General features: G+C 40.9%; 1 protein-coding gene across 16 annotated transcripts in view; it reads right to left on the bottom strand.

Moving 5' to 3' along the window:
* LRRFIP2 (LRR binding FLII interacting protein 2) overlaps window positions 1-13,064 on the bottom strand; it is a 105,211-nt gene extending 92,147 nt beyond the window's left edge. For 13 of the 16 annotated variants that reach the window (XM_036030515.1, XM_036030520.1, XM_036030517.1 and 10 more), the window contains exon 1: window positions 12,770-12,903. The gene's annotated coding sequence lies outside the window, so the exon portion shown is untranslated. Of the gene's footprint in view, window positions 1-12,769 lie in introns of all 16 variants that reach the window. The other 3 variants (XM_028518492.2, XM_028518491.2, XM_028518488.2) reach the window with 3 other exon arrangements.
* Between the last annotated feature and the right edge of the window lie 2,727 nt (window positions 13,065-15,791).

Genomic DNA, 15,791 nt, shown 5'->3' with positions numbered 1-15,791 from the left:
CACACCAGGCCCATCAAACTTTCCTCACAATCTACCACACTCCCTTCTCTTCACCCTCAAATCTGCCAGCCCAATGTGGAGAACTCGGTGAAGGTCTCTGAGGGCCCAGGGGACAGCAGAGTCACTGAATGAAAGGGCCCTGAGTCCCTGGATGACTTGTGGAACAAGCTATCCCTTTGCCACTATTTCCAACTCTCAGCAGACAGAGATATGAGTGATAAATGAATTTTGTGATAAACCACCGAAAACGGGGGTCGTTTGTTACAGTAGGTTGGCCTATCCTCACTGACAGGCACAGAAAGGTAGTAGAGCTATTTTCAGTTTTTCAAAATTAAAGAACAGCCCTGGCTGGCATTGCTCAGTGAATTGAGTGCAGACTGCGAACCCAAGCATCGCAGGTTCAATTCCCAGTCAGGGCACATGCCTGGGTTGCAGGCCACGGCCCCCAGCAACCGCACATTGATGTTTCTCTCTCTCTGTCTCTCTTTCTACCTCCCTTCCCTCTCTAAAAATAAATAAATAAAATATTTAAAAAGAATTAAAGAACATATGGATTAGAAATACATATATGGAAGGTGAAATAGATTGCAAGGCTCGGGGAAGGGGGATCCCAAAAGAGTTATTAACATGTAAAATGGGACTGGGATTACCTGGAGGGGAAGGGATACCAGTAAAGAATACATACAGGGAAGCTCTCGCACAAATGTAATATTCAATTTCTTGATCCAAGTAGTAAGACCACAGATACTCATTTCATTATTCCTCCAGAATCTATATTTTGTTTTTATATATCTCTATATTTCACAAATAAACTAATTATTTTCCTCAAAATAAATCAGATAGATAGAACAGACACTTGAAAAATCTGTTGGGAGGACTTGGGGAAAATATGGTGAATAGAAAACTAAGGTGTTGGCTGGTGTGGCTCAGTGGATAGAGTGCTGGACTCCGCAACTTGGTTGCAGGCCAGGTCCCCAGTAGGGGGTGTGCAAGAGGCAACCACACATTGATGTTTCTCTCCCTCTCTGCCTTCCTCCCTTCCTCTCTCTCCAAAAATAAATAAATAAAGTCTTTTTAAAAAATAAAGAAAACTAAGCAAAAAAAAAAAAATGCACCTCTTCACCCTCTGAAAAAACTGAAAGTTAAACAAGAAACAATGATGACACAACACTTGGCTGAGCAGTACACAATATCTATTTAGTTATAATAAGAACCCAAAAGTGACTTAAAATAGTAAAACTGGCACGGTGCCAGGAGGGGAAGTGGGAGGACAAAATGGAGAAAGTAAAAGTAATGATAAAAACCACTAATTTCCACCACCTGGAAATACTCTTAATTGTGCACATGTTTTATAAACAAAATGGGTTTGTAAAATATGTGCTATTTTGTAACCAGTTACGGCAGACAGACTCTAACGTGGCTCCCCTCCATTATCCCCTCTCCTGCTGTTCACACCTTTGTGTGAACACCTCCCCAGGATGTGGGCAGGACTTGTGACTAGCTTCTAACCACTAGAATACAATCAGGTTATGAGATGTCCTTCCCATGATTATGTTACATTACATAAGACTGTCCAGCTAGCAGACTTGCTCTAGACTCTCCTTGCTGCTTGATGAAAGTCATGTATGGACACACCATGGCCAAGGAAACTCAGGTTGCCTCTAAGAGCTGAAAGCCAACTTGACGAACTTGAAGAGTCCTAAAACCACAATGGAAATTCATTCTGCCAAAAATCTAAGTGAGCTTAGAAGCAGATTTTTATCAACTCTATCTCCAAGTAAGAATCCAGCCCAGCCAACTGCCTGACTGCAGCCTTGTGAAAATCTCAGCAGAGGACCGAACACAGTCATGCTCAGAATCCTGACCCACAGAAACCCAAGGATAATAAATGTGTTGTTTCAAGGTGCTAAATTTGTGTAATGTTACACAATATTAAAAAATCACTTCCGACCGATGGAGGTGTAGGTAGATACACTTTGCTTCCTCACACAACCAAAAGAAGGATGAAAACAAATTTAAAAACAAAAAATAACCAGAACTGCCAGAAAATCGAACTGTATGGAAGTCTGACAACCAAGGAGTTAAAGAAACATTCATCCAGACCAGTAGGTGGGGCAGAGACGGGCAGCTGGGGTGGAGAGGACTTGCCACCAGACTGGGCAAGACGGCAGATGGGGAGACCCGCATTTGCATGCAGATAAACCAGGAGGAAAAATGGGGAGCAAGACAGACCGCACAATGCAGGGTTCCAGCTTGGGGAAATAAAGTCTTAAAACCTCTGACTGTAAAAACCTGTGGGGGTTGCAGCAGCAGGAGAAACTCCCAGCCTCACAGAAGAGTTTGCTGGAGAGACCCAAAGGGTCCTAGAACATATACAAACCCACCCACCCACCCAGGAATCAGCACCAGAAGGGCCCAATTTGCTTGTGGGTAGTGGAGGAAGTGACTAAAAGCCAGACCAGGGCCAAGCAAGTGGCATTGTTCCCTCTTGGACCCCTCCCCCACATACCATGCCACAACACATGGGTGGTCCCACCCTGGCAAATACCTGAGGTTCTGCCCCTTACTACGTAACAGGTGCACTGAGACAAAAAAAAAAAAATATATATATATATATATATATAGCCCAAATGAAAGAACAGATCAAAGCTCCAGAAAAAAATACAACTAAGCAATGAAGAGATAGCCAACCTATCAGATGCAGAGTTCAAAACACTGGTAATCAGGATGCTCACAGAATTGGTTGAATATGGACATAAAGCGAAGTAAGAAGAGAAGGCTATACAAAGTGAAATAAAGGAAAATGTACAGAGAATCAACAGGGCTGGAAAGGAAACCGGGGCTCAAATCAAAGGTTTGGAACAGAAGGAAGAAATAAACATTCAACCACAAGAGAAGAAAGAGCAATTCAAAAAAAATGAAGAGAGGCTTAGGAACCTCTGGGACAACTTTAAACATTCCAACATCCGAATCACAGGGGTGCCGGAAGGAGAAAAGGAAGAGCAAGAAATTGAAAACTTATTTTAAAAAATAATGAAGGAGAACTTCCCTAATATGGCAGTTCTATGGCAAAGGAAATAGACCTCCAGGAAGTCCAGGAAGCTCAGAGTCCCAAAGAAGTTGGACCCAAGGAAGCACACACCAAGGCACATCATAATTATTATATTACCCAACGCCAAAGATAAGGAGATAATCTTAAAAGCAGCAAGAGAAAAGGAAATAATTACCTACAAAGGAGTTCCCATAAGTCTATCAGCTGATTTCTCAAAACAGACCTTATAGGCAAGAAGGGGTTGGAAAGGCATATTCAAAGTCATAAAAGGCGGGGACCTACATCCAAGATGACTCTATCCAGCAAAGCTTTCATTTAGAATGGAAGGGCAGATAAAGTGCTTCCCAGATAAGGTCAAGTTAAAGGAGTTCATCATCACCAAGCCCTTGTTATATGAAATGTGAAAGGTACTTATCTAAGAAAAAGAAGATAAAAAATATAACAAACTCACAACTATTAACAACCAAACCTGAAAGAAAAAAAAAAACAAAAACAAAAACCAACTAAGCAAACAAGTAGAATAGGAACAGAATCACAGAAATGGAGATCACATGGAGGATTATCAGTGGGGAGGTGGAGGGGAGAGAATGGGGGAAAGGGTACAGGAATAGGAAGCATAAATGGTAGGTACAAAATAGACCTACCATTTTGGGGAAAGTTAAGAATAGTATGGGAAATGGAAAACCAAAGAACTTAAATGCACGATCCACGGACATGAATAAGGGCAAGGGCAGGGGTGGGGGGCAGGGGAATGCTGGTGGGAGTAGGGCAGAGGGGAATAAAGAGGAGGAAAAAAATGGGACAACTATAATAGCATAATTAATAAATATATAGCTTTTGAAACTTTGGATGAATGAATGTAACAAAGTTGTAAGGATACAAAATCTATTCATAAAAATCAGCTGCATTTCTATAAACTAACAATGAACAATCCAAAAAGAAAATTAAAACAATTCCATTTACAATACCATACAAAGAAAAAAATACTTAAGAATAAACTTAGCCAAGGAGGCAAAAGACCTGTATACTGAAAACTACAAAACATTGCTGAAAGAAACTAAGGGAGACATAAATAAATGAAAAACCACCCTGTGTTCATGAATTGGAAGACTTAATATTGTTCAAGTGTCAATACTACTCAAAGAAATCTACAGATTCAATGTAATCTCTATCAGATCCTAATGACATCTTTAAATGTATTTTTCATGTTTAATTTAATTTTATTTTTTTTTTAAAGATTTATTTATTTTTAGAGGGGGAAGGGAGGGAGATAGAGAGAGAGAAACATCAATGTGTGGTTGCTGGCAGGGGGGGGGGGGGGGGGGTCATGGCCTGCAACCCAGGCATGTGCCCTGACTGGGAATCGAACCTGTGATGCTTTGGTTCGCAGCCCGAGCTCAATCCAGCCAGGGCTCCATGTTTAATTTTAAAGAGAGAGAAGAAGGGGGCAGGGAGGGAGGGAGGGAGAGAGAGAGAGAGAGAGAGAGGGAGGGAGAGAGAGAGAGAGAGAGAGAGACTGATTTGTTGTTCCACTTATTTATGCATTCATTGGTTAATTATTCTATGTGCCTTGACCAGGGATAGAACCTACAACCCTGATGTATTGGGACAATGCTCTGACCAACTGAGCAGCCCAGCCAAGGCCCCAAATGACATTTTCAGAAGGAGAAAAATTCATCCTAAAATTAAAATTTATATGGAATCACAAAGTGACTACAAGTAAACAAAACAATCTTAAAAAAAGGAACAAAATTAGAGGTGCTACACTTCCTGATTTCAAAACTTACTAGAAAGCTACATTAAGCAAAACAGTGTGTAACTGGCATAAAGGCATAAAGAATGCAATAGGGAGCCCATAAATAAACCCTGGCATATGTTCAAACGATTTTCAACAAGGGTGTCAAGACCAGTCAATCGGGAATGGACAATCTTTTCAACAAATAGTGCTGGGAAAACTGGATATCCACATGCAAAAGAATATAAAGTTACAGCATCTACAAAAATTAATTTATAGTGAATCAAAGAAATAAGTGTAAGCTAAAACAATGAAAACTCTTAAGAAAAAATATACATGAAAAGCTTTATGACATCAGATTTGGTGATGATTTCTGAGATGTGATACCAAAAGTACAGGCAACAAATAAAAAGGAAAATAAATTGAATTTCATCAAAACTTAAAACTTTTGTGCATCAAAGGACACTATTAACAGTAAATAAGCAACCCACAGAATGAGAAAATATTTGCAAATCATTTATTTGATAAGGATTGAAATCCAGACTATACAGAGAACCCCTAAAACTCAACAACAAGCAAAGGAATTAAATAGATATTTCTCCTAAGACGATATACAAATGGCCAATAAGTATTATGAAAAGATGCTCAACATCACTAATCATTAGGGAAATGCAAATCAAAGCCACAAGAGAGACCACTTCACACTGATAAGAATGGCTATTAAAAAACCAACAGAAAATAAGTGTGTCAAAGATGTAAAGAAACTAGAACCCTTGTATTAATGCACTGCTGGCAGGACTGTGAAGTGGTGTAGCTGCTTATGGAAAATGATATGGAAACTCCTCAAAAAATTAAATGTTATATGATCCAATGATTTTACTTATGGGAGGGGAGGGGAGGGGGAACTTAAATAGATATCTATACACTTGTGTTCACAGCAGCATTATTCAGAACAGCCAAAGGCTGAAAACAAATCAAGTGTCCATTGACATATACGGATAAACAAAATGTGGTATATCTAATACACAAAATACAATGGAATATTAATTCAGCCTTAGAGAGGAGTAAAATTGTCATACATGCTCCCACATGGATGAACCCTGAGGACACTATGCTACGTGAAATTATATGACTCCACTTATATGAGGTACCTAAAATAGTCAAATTCATAGAGACAGAAAGCAAAATAGTGGCTACCAAGGGCTGTGGGAATGAGGAGTTTTTGTTGATGGGTAAACAGCTCCAGTTTGGAATGATGAACAAGTTCTCGAGACAGATGGTGGTATGGTTGCACACCAGTGTGAATACACCTAATGCCACTAAATTGTACACTTAAAAATGCTTAAATGGTAAATCTTGTCATATCTATTTTACCACAATTTATTTTTTCCAAGTTCCTAACCCATACCTTTACAGTCAATTAATATTCAACAGAGGAAGCAAGCACACACACAATGGGCTAAAGATAGTTTATCCAATAAATGGTATTGAGGAAACTGCACAGATACTTGCAGAACAATGAAACTAGACAAGCTTCTTACATCACACACAAGAATGAACTCAAAATGGATCAAAGACTTAAATGTTGGGCCCAAAACCATAAGAACCCTAGAAGAAACCACAGCACAATCTCCAACATTGCTCATAGCAATTTTTTATCAGATATATCTCCCCAGGCAAGAGAAGCAAAAGAAAAAAATAAACAAATGGGACTACTTTATCACATTAAAAAAATAAAACCTTTGGATGGGTAGCAAAGAGTGAGTTTGGTAGGGCAGCTGGACAGTGACCATCTCATCGCCATGACTGCCCACTTAGACACAGTAACACCCACAACAAGGGAAGAAACATCTACTCTAAAAATGATTCTTTCTTTAGTCCTATAATCCTTGGGTCACTTCACTGAAATACTTTTTAAAAAATTGTGACAACATGAATGCTTACTGCCTGTACTGTTTGTTGTTATAAATGATTTAAACCATTTAACAGAAAAAATAAATATTTAAACATCCTAATCCTCTGCATACAAGATACTGTACTCTCTTGAATTTAGAGAACAGAGAGCCAAAAGATTGTGCCTAGCTGTTAAAATGTGTCTACTCAGGAAAGTGGGGGATGTTGAAAGAATAACAAAGCGATCAGAACAAGTAACTTAAATTAATTTCCTAAAGCAGTCGAGATACATTATATCAAAACTAGTTAAAATGTTGGTGTTCATAGTGAAGGAAAACTAAGACAGGCAGGGCTCCAAGAGAAAATAATGGAGAAGATGAACCAGAATTCTTTTTAAAAGGTTTTAATATCCCACTTCTGAAAAAATAAGAACACCCTCATGTGCACTTTTACAAAGCCTTTCCCAGTCAATCTTTTCCACTTTCACCTGTGCTTTGTTCTAACCTCACTTCTTTTTTCTTTTTTCTTTGGAGGAGGGGGAGTGAAAGGCTAAAAAGGGAAGAGGGGACAACAGGAATAAACCAGAGAGATAATAAGAATAGAGAAGAAAAGAAAAAAACACTCCAGTTTATTTTTTTCTCCTCCCATTAAATACTAAAGCAACTCAAACTTCTAAGGGCAAGGAAAAACTGAATTTCCTGGAGTCATAACCTAATTTAAAGCAAAAGAAAGGATGCAGCTTTTGCATCTGTAAATTAAGTCTGTATGCGACATTCTTCAAACAACCTAGACCGCAATACAGGCTACAGTTAAATATGGTGACGCGAACCTTGGTCCGAAGGGTGGAGCACTAAGCTCTTTTACAGCTTTCTAGTCTAAGAAGTAAGAGTAGTTAAAGAACTTTAAACTCAAGTGTTTCATTCACTGAGTATACAAAACACCAAGGCTTTTATGAGAAAGCACAGGGTACAGGCGGCTATGCTGGGAGACAGCATCCATTAATAACCAAGAGTTTGAAAAGGTAACTTCGTGACACTGGTACATGATACTGTAACAGTTCTATGGGAAGAAGAGAAGGAGAATTGGGAAGAAGCTAACTTCTCTGTGTGAATTCAAAATAATCCTGCAAGACAGTTCAACACTCCCAGTGTCCTTTTGATCCCAATGACAAGCGTGAAAGTCTCTGAATTTGACTATTTCAACTAGGGGCATGGCCTTCCTATGCCAGTAACAGTAATGTTTTTGCCCTGTTGCAAAACACGTAACTGATTCTTGGCAAACATGCTCAGAACCAGAACATAATATCCGCATTGATACAATCCTGTGCTCCTGCTTGTACACATTTTTCTAAAATACTTTCCTCATTAGTTTCCCTTAATCATGCACTTTCCTTTAAAAAGGAAGACAAAAAACTGGATCCTAGGATATGCATGCTAAGCAGATTCTCACTCCAAAATGTAGCCGTAATCTTCTGAAGGCAAATGTCTTTTTAGGCTCCTCTTCCGTGGCTGCCACTTCGAAACCGCAGGCCTTCCTCACTCGCAGTGGGGCCAGGGCAGATTACACTCGTGTGGTAGGTTCTATCAGGCAAGCTTTGACAAGGCCTCAAAATAGACCCTGGGCACCAGCCAGGGAAACTGCCACTCACAAGTTCCAACTTCATCATAACACGTTAGCCCCTGAGCATTTTTTTTTTTTTTTTTTTTTTGCCTCTAGTCTCTCTCACATTAAAAGGGCAAAGATTCCTGAACCTCTTCCTGGTCAATGAGTGAGCTATATAACATAGAAAGTAAAAATTTTAAACCTCCTTCATTCTGCTCACAACAATGCAGAATAACAACTGAATCTGTACCTACCTCCTGCCTTGGGAAAATAACCCATCAATAGCACTCTGGTTTGCCAGAGGATTTTTGGATCCCAAACTCCACAGAGGTTCATTTCATTATCAACAAATCAGGATGAGGAAGATAAAAGAAAAAAAGTGGGTTATTTCTTTCCCTGGTGGCTAATAATATAGTAGCAGACTTCAGCAGGACAAAAAGTTAAACTATATATAATGTAAAACAATAAATAAATAAACATACTTAAACTATATACAATGTTTTAAGTTGATATTGGTCATAAAGTCCTAAAACAATCAACCTACTACAAAGGTATTCATTTAACTATTACCAAATATAAATGGAGTGATTTGTCTATAACAGCACCACTCTTTAAGCCACAGCATTTTTACCCTTACCAGGACAAATAAAATTAAGTAGCTGTCATTCCACAATGTTTTTAAAATTGTTTTATAAAATACAGTTGCAGTATTTTTCGAATGGAGTAGAGGATACAAGGAATTAAAAGCTCCTTTCTCCTTCTTCAAGGTTAATAAAGAAGTCAACTTCTATTATAAAATAAAGCCCAATATAGGACTCAAATACATTTTTAGATTTCACAGCTAAAGTCCCAATCCCACAATCATACTTTCAGATACACATTCCATACACATACTTATGGAGAGTGCAAAGACTTATACATGGGTTGTTCATTACACCACTGTTTGCAGAAAAGTGAAACCCACCTAAGTGCCTAGGAACAGGGAATGGTAAAGTAAATATGGAAAATGAATAAATCATGGTTCATCTACACTAGGCAACACATCAAGTCTTTAAAAAAATTCAGATAGGAAAAGGGGGTGGGGAGGAAGAAGAGAGGATAGGGGGATCAGTGGTGATGGAAGGAGACTTGATGTGGGGTGCTGAACACACAATATACAGATGATGCATTACAGAACTGTACACCTGAAACCTACATAATTTTATTAACCAAGGTCACCCCAATAAATTCAATAAAAAGTTTTTAAAAATCAGATGGACATATGTGCTAATATAGAAAGATCTCTAAGACATATCAGGGGTAAGAATGAAGGATATGGGACATTCCTCCTAAACATATGTGATTACATATGTAATAGAAAATTGGAGAAGGATAAGCAGGAAACCATTAACAGTGGTTGAGTGGATTAGAGGTGGGGGAGTGAGAAAAGGCTAAAAGTTTATTACAGAACGGAGACTGCCTTTTTACCATATAATGTTTTCTTTCTAAATGTTTTACCAATTTTAAAACGTCATGCAAAAATCCACTAAACCCATAAAGTGAGCCTTCTCCTTCCATGTATGCCATTTCCTCCCTCTTCTTAACCATTTCCACTCTGACCTACTGCTGTCCTGACCACTAGACAAAAACAAAGCATACACATGCAGCCAATCTCAGAGTTTCTTCAAGACACAGACTTCTCTCTGTCCCCCACCCCACCAAAATAAAGAAATAACAGAACAAATGAGAAAAGTATAGCATATGATAAACCCAGTTTTTAGCCTATTGTTTGATTCCTTTTAAGTCTGGCCCAATTTATTGTAGGCCAAAAAGTTTTAAAAGTGCAATGGGCAACACACACACAATCATGTTCACATGTGTCCTATTATCTTAAAGGGAAAATGGAGAAAAGGGACAGTTATTTTATTCATAGGGAAAATTCACTCAATTTCTTTCGTCTGAAGTTTTAAAGTTCCGAATAATGGTCATAAAATCTACTCATTATTTGCAAACTGGACAAGGTAGTATGTTTTCCTGGTTAAAAAACCATTTCTACATTCAAATTCTCCCGAAAGAAAGTAACTACTTATATCTAGAAGGAAAGGGCTAGGAGAGAGTCTCTATTTTGTAGGTGCAATGATCTTATTATGATGAGGACAGAGAACTTTATTTCCTCTTAAGTGATCCTCATCAACATTCCCAGCACACTGCAGGGAGAGTTTTTCTTCCCATCATCAATTCTGTCCCTTTTTACACGAAAAGCAGGGTAAACAATTCACAAAGAGCTTTTGCAAGAAACTGCTTATTTCTAGTCAAGATCTGTTTTTGGTTTTGTTTTGAGAGGAAAATCTACTTTGTCAAATACATTCTCCCTATCACTTTTTTCTTTCATTACAGAGATGCTTAAACCCTGGCCTAACAAGGCTTCTCTTCCAAGACTGTCAGTGATGGAGGTGGTGGTTTCCACAAGGGATTTTCCAAAAGGGATTCTCTGTTCACAGGGAACTGAAACTCTTCTGTCACTCACAGCTGGACAAAAATCAAAAGCAGCATTAGGGAACACTCTGAATGTAAGAATGGGTAACCTAGGAAACAAGATGCCAAAATTTAGTCCATGAATTAAATGAATTGGATAAGCAAGACCAAGAGGGTAAACTTACTATTACTTGATCACTGATAAGTAACTAAAGTTCTTTATAAATGAAACTCAAAGTAAAAGAAGCCGAGCTCCAGAAAACAAGGCAAAGAGTATCAAGAACTCTCTGATTCAGCTGTTTCGCTGAGCAACATTTTAAAAGCCAAAATGTCAAGTTACACTTCAGCATAAAAAGTTATTTCTAGTCTAAAATGAATTCATTACAATACTAAATCACAACTTCAGTCCACACTCCCTTCTGTACCTGACCTTAAACAAGCACTCAGTATCCACAGTCTCCTTCCACATCATTTTTAAGGACACATCTGCAAAAACGAGGGAGACCTTTCACGCAAAAGACTATTTTGTGAACTGCAGATGCTCTCGGTGAACTCTCCTTTCCACTGACGTGTATTTTGCTTCCAGAGCCCTTCATTTATGGGTAACAATATGGGTAAAAATCACAACGAGCCACTCAGGAGCTAACATCCAAACGTTCTGCAAAAGTTCTCTTTATTTCCTTACCACACTTCATGACAATAAATATCCAGCAACAAACCTAGCAAAGTGAAACGCAACCCTTCCTATAAAATGAGTGAAGGCATCTAATAAAACAGGCAGTAACAAACTTCTAGCTTTCCCCTACTCCAATTTTAAGATCCATATCGATGATTCACCAGGTAGTGACCTAACTTCCTAAATGAATCACACTTTCCAACATTTTTATTCTTCATCAGTTAAATACTAGGTCATCATCATCTCTGTATTTGTTAAACAGCACATGGTGTTGGTGAAACAGGGTTAATTCTGAGAGGCTTTCAAACCACAGCAAACCTCAAGTCCCTGCCAACGAACTCTTATCTGCTACACTCTGCATTCTCCAAAAACAGATTTATTCCCAAAATAAAATGTTATCTTGAAAACAAGGTTATTTTAAACATTAAGAACGCAGACATCCATCCCCCGCTCTCCATCGCTGATGTCATCACTGCATCCACATTCTCTTCCCATGGCGATAAAATAATGGCCACTGTTATCCTCATATACATCTTTTAGCCAATTAACCTACTCTATACGGTTTTTCTGTTTACAGCAGAAATGCTGAGTCATTAAATGGAAACGCCAAGAAAATGAGCTACAAACTGCTTAACGTTTAGGATAAAATATTTCCCTAGCCACATCTCAGCTGCCTGATATTTGTATCTCCCACGGAGGAAAAGTAGAGCAAACACCTGAACCCTCCCCTTCCCCGCCCGTAAGAAAGTAAAAGAGGTGGGTTTCCTTCGGTCCGCCGGCTTCCTACTGGATATCCACAGGCAAGAGAAGCAGGCCTGACTGGACTACAGAATTTAACGATCTGGGTGTGAATAACACCCCTTATTAGTCAAGCATGAAGCATGACACTCCTAGTAAGCGCCTGTTATGCCCGCGCTCCAGTTCGGGTCAAGGAGGCAGGGGGAAAAAAAATGCCAAAAAAAAAAAATGCTACGCCCTCCACTGGCCTGACACCGTTCCCTGGGGTGACTGCCTGGGGACAGAACCGAGAGAGAGCGAACGACATCTGGAAGGAGGGGAGGGCGCCACGAGCAGCAGAAGCAGAGGGACAGCAGCCCAATTTAATTTCTCCTACAATGGGAGTAACACCTTCCCCTCCCGCGGACCGAGGGTGCGCGGTGGAAATCGGGCGTGAGGCCGGGGACAGGCGGTAGGCAGGGAGCGACCCCGACGCCGGGGCCGGCGGGGGACCCCGCCAGCTCCAGGGAAGCCCGGCCCCCAGCAGGGGTCAGCGGCGGCGCGGACCCCGGGCTGCAGAGGCCGGGAGCAGGGCCCACGCCCCTACCCTCCCCCGGGCAGCGGGAAGAGCAGCCCTTACCTGTCTCTGGGCGCGGGCTGTGTCTGCGGCGCCGCCCGGGAAGGGCCGGAGCGCGGCTCGCCCGCCGGCAGCCCTCCCGGAGGAAGAGCGGGGAGCAAAGGGCGAGTGGCGCGGAGGACGAACCTAGTCCCAGGTCCCCGGCCGGGCGGGCCGGGCTGGACGCGGCAGCTCCAGATGTCGGTTGCCAGTCACACAGCCACGCCGGTGTCTTCTTGCCGCCGCGGCTCAGACAGCGGGAACCGGCCCCCGGGAGGAGCCGCAGCCCGAACCGCAGGCGGAGGCGGCGACGGAGGGGCGGGGCCACAGGGTCGGCGACCCGCTCACCCGGAAGTAGTTGTGGTCGCGGCAGCGCGCGCTGCGGGTGGGTTTGATCCAGGCCGGGCGAAGGGCACCCGGCTCTCCCTAGGCGAGGTGCGCGCCGCCGAGCGGGCGACGCTCCGCCACCGCGGGCTGGGGGGCCGCGCGGGCGGGTGGGTGGCAGGCCGCGGCCACCGGGGGAGTGGAGCCCCCCGGCGGCCTTGAGGTGGCTCCTCCGACTCCTCCGAGTCCACGGTTCCTGCCCAGCCCCTCTGCCCCCAGGACCAGGGCCGGGTATGTGAGTTGATGCGTGTGCCTGGGCAAGGGCTGCACCTGCCCCTGGTCGCCTCTACACCCTCTGGCCTAGTGGCCTTGGTTAAGTGGGCCGGGGTGGCAGTTCCGCCTGTGGGAAACAAGTGTGCTAGGGTGAGTGGTTGTGATTGAAATGCTAAAAGCCTTATTTTCCAAAATGAAAACGAGTGATTTTAAAAATTATTACCTGAGAAGAATGGGGGGAGGGTGCGGGGGTGGTTATAGAGTTCACTAGCTATCTGATAGCACAGACCTGCCACTCATCCCAGATGTCTCGCTCGAGACACACAAGGTCCAAGGCGCTGGAGAAAGACCAGGCTCCTGATCTTTGGGTGGTAGATGGATTTAAGCAAACAAACAAGGTAATGACAGATTGTGTAAGGCTCTGCAGGAAATAACAGTGATGAATGAGTGAGATTATTTCCTTTGGCAGGATCAGGTGGCTACAAAGACCACTAGAGGGAAGTGACAGTTGAACAGACTCCTGAGAAAAAGGTACGAAATACACTTAGACACAACTTTACATACCGGGACTGTAGGTTCCAGAGCCACCTGGATAAGCCCACGGATTCCATGTTAAAAGCCTGGAATCTTTAAAACCTTAAAGTCTCTAAAGCCTTTTAAGGGCTGTTTCTGGGCTTCTGCAATTTCGGGAGGCTTGCTCGCCCTTTAGAGCTAATGGGGGCTGGGACTAGGCATTGTTAGGGGAGGTTCAAGGTGTGAATAAGAGAACTTTGGCCTTTAGACAGTGAGACCCAGACAGATGCTTTATTGCATTATACAATCAGCCTTGAAAGATAACATTTTAAACCTTTCATTGTTTCTCTTTCCATGTCACTATTTTTCTCAAAACCATGAATAAAATTACTTTTACCTGGGACCAAGAGGATTGTAATCTTCAAAAAAAAAAAAGCATACTATTTTATGATCTGAATAAAGAATTAATGACATATTTTGCTAAATCAGTTAAAGACAAAATTAAATGCCGACTTCTAAGAGAAAGTATTTAGGTAATAATGGATAATACCAATAAACTCAATGATGCTTATTAAATATTAGTTTATATAACTGCATAATTAATGGAAGATTGGATAATATTAGGATGAGATGCTCTTGCCTTTTATTTTTAAATTTTACTCTTTAACCACTTGTTTTGGCTCAAACCAAACAAATAGAGAAATATTTTGTTGTGTCTTCTGGGAAAACTAGGAGGGAGCTCACACTTATTGAGTTCCTGTGATTTTCACAGCCTTTTGATTGCCCTTAAATATATTACCACTTTCAGTACTAGGACCAACCTTGAGATATAGGGATTATTGTACCCATTTCAGTGCCTAAGACACTGAGATGAAGAGAGACCGTGACTTGACTAAGGTAACAAAACTAGAAGAGTGAAATTTGAACTCAGATCTTTCTGGCCCTAATTCCCTTCACACCATGTGGCTGTAATTTAATATTTATTTAAGAAGGCAATATAAATAAAGCATCCAGCCAAACAGATTTCTGTGTTGCTTTTAAAATTTTATTATGAAAACATACTTTTACGTCAAGTGTGAATGAGTCCATTTTGGAACACTGCTGTGTTTTACTTCTTCCTGTATAGAATACTTGCCATCTGTTTGGCACGGTCAAAACTGCTCCACTTGTTTTAAGAGTTCATACTTTCGTGTGTCTTTCGAACACTCCCAGGAATGTTACAAAGGATGATGCCGCATTTTGTCATTGCAGGGGGTCTGACGAAGTGCATCACTCTGCGTTATTTCATAACCAGACTTTCCCTGCACATTTAGTGACCTTTCCTCTGAAAATATGTGTTCCCATATCTTGATGGAATATTCTGACATGCAATGCCCCCAGGTCTGTGTGGGCTAGCCGCTTTAGGGAAAAATTAACAGATGAAGGAAAATTTTGCAAGTGTTTATACAGTTTTGAGGAATGAGGTAGTAGGATTTGTACATTTTTGTTCCTTTCATATCAGATCCTTCACATTTTTCTTTGATGATGTGAAGAAACAAAAATTTTCCTTTCTCAAGAGCAAACACTCATTTTTGTGGTTCTTACAAAATTAAGTTGTCCTTTGCAAACATAATACTATGTTTCACTCTATACACATCTCTGAAAAACATTGGTTCAAACATTAAAAATAATTGCCACTTTTCAGAGCCTAGTATTTTTATTTGTAAAGTGTGTGTGCGTGTGTGTGCATGTGCGTGTGTGTGTGTGTATGTTTGAAGCATTTTTTAAATTTTGGTTAACTCCTTACAAAACTATGCAAACATAGCAACTGTGTTTATTTGTATTAAATATAACAAATATCCCCTTTCTAAAAATGTCTTATCTGGATTCACTATTTTTTCTTGCTGTCTTTTTTTCCCTTTTACTTTTGATTTGGAAATAATTATAGATTCACAAG

This window comes from Phyllostomus discolor, chromosome 7 (assembly GCF_004126475.2).
Source record: "Phyllostomus discolor isolate MPI-MPIP mPhyDis1 chromosome 7, mPhyDis1.pri.v3, whole genome shotgun sequence".
Lineage (NCBI taxonomy): Eukaryota > Metazoa > Chordata > Mammalia > Chiroptera > Phyllostomidae > Phyllostomus > Phyllostomus discolor.
Note: the sequence above shows the minus strand (reverse complement) of the source record. Positions and strands in the feature narration are given on the sequence as shown.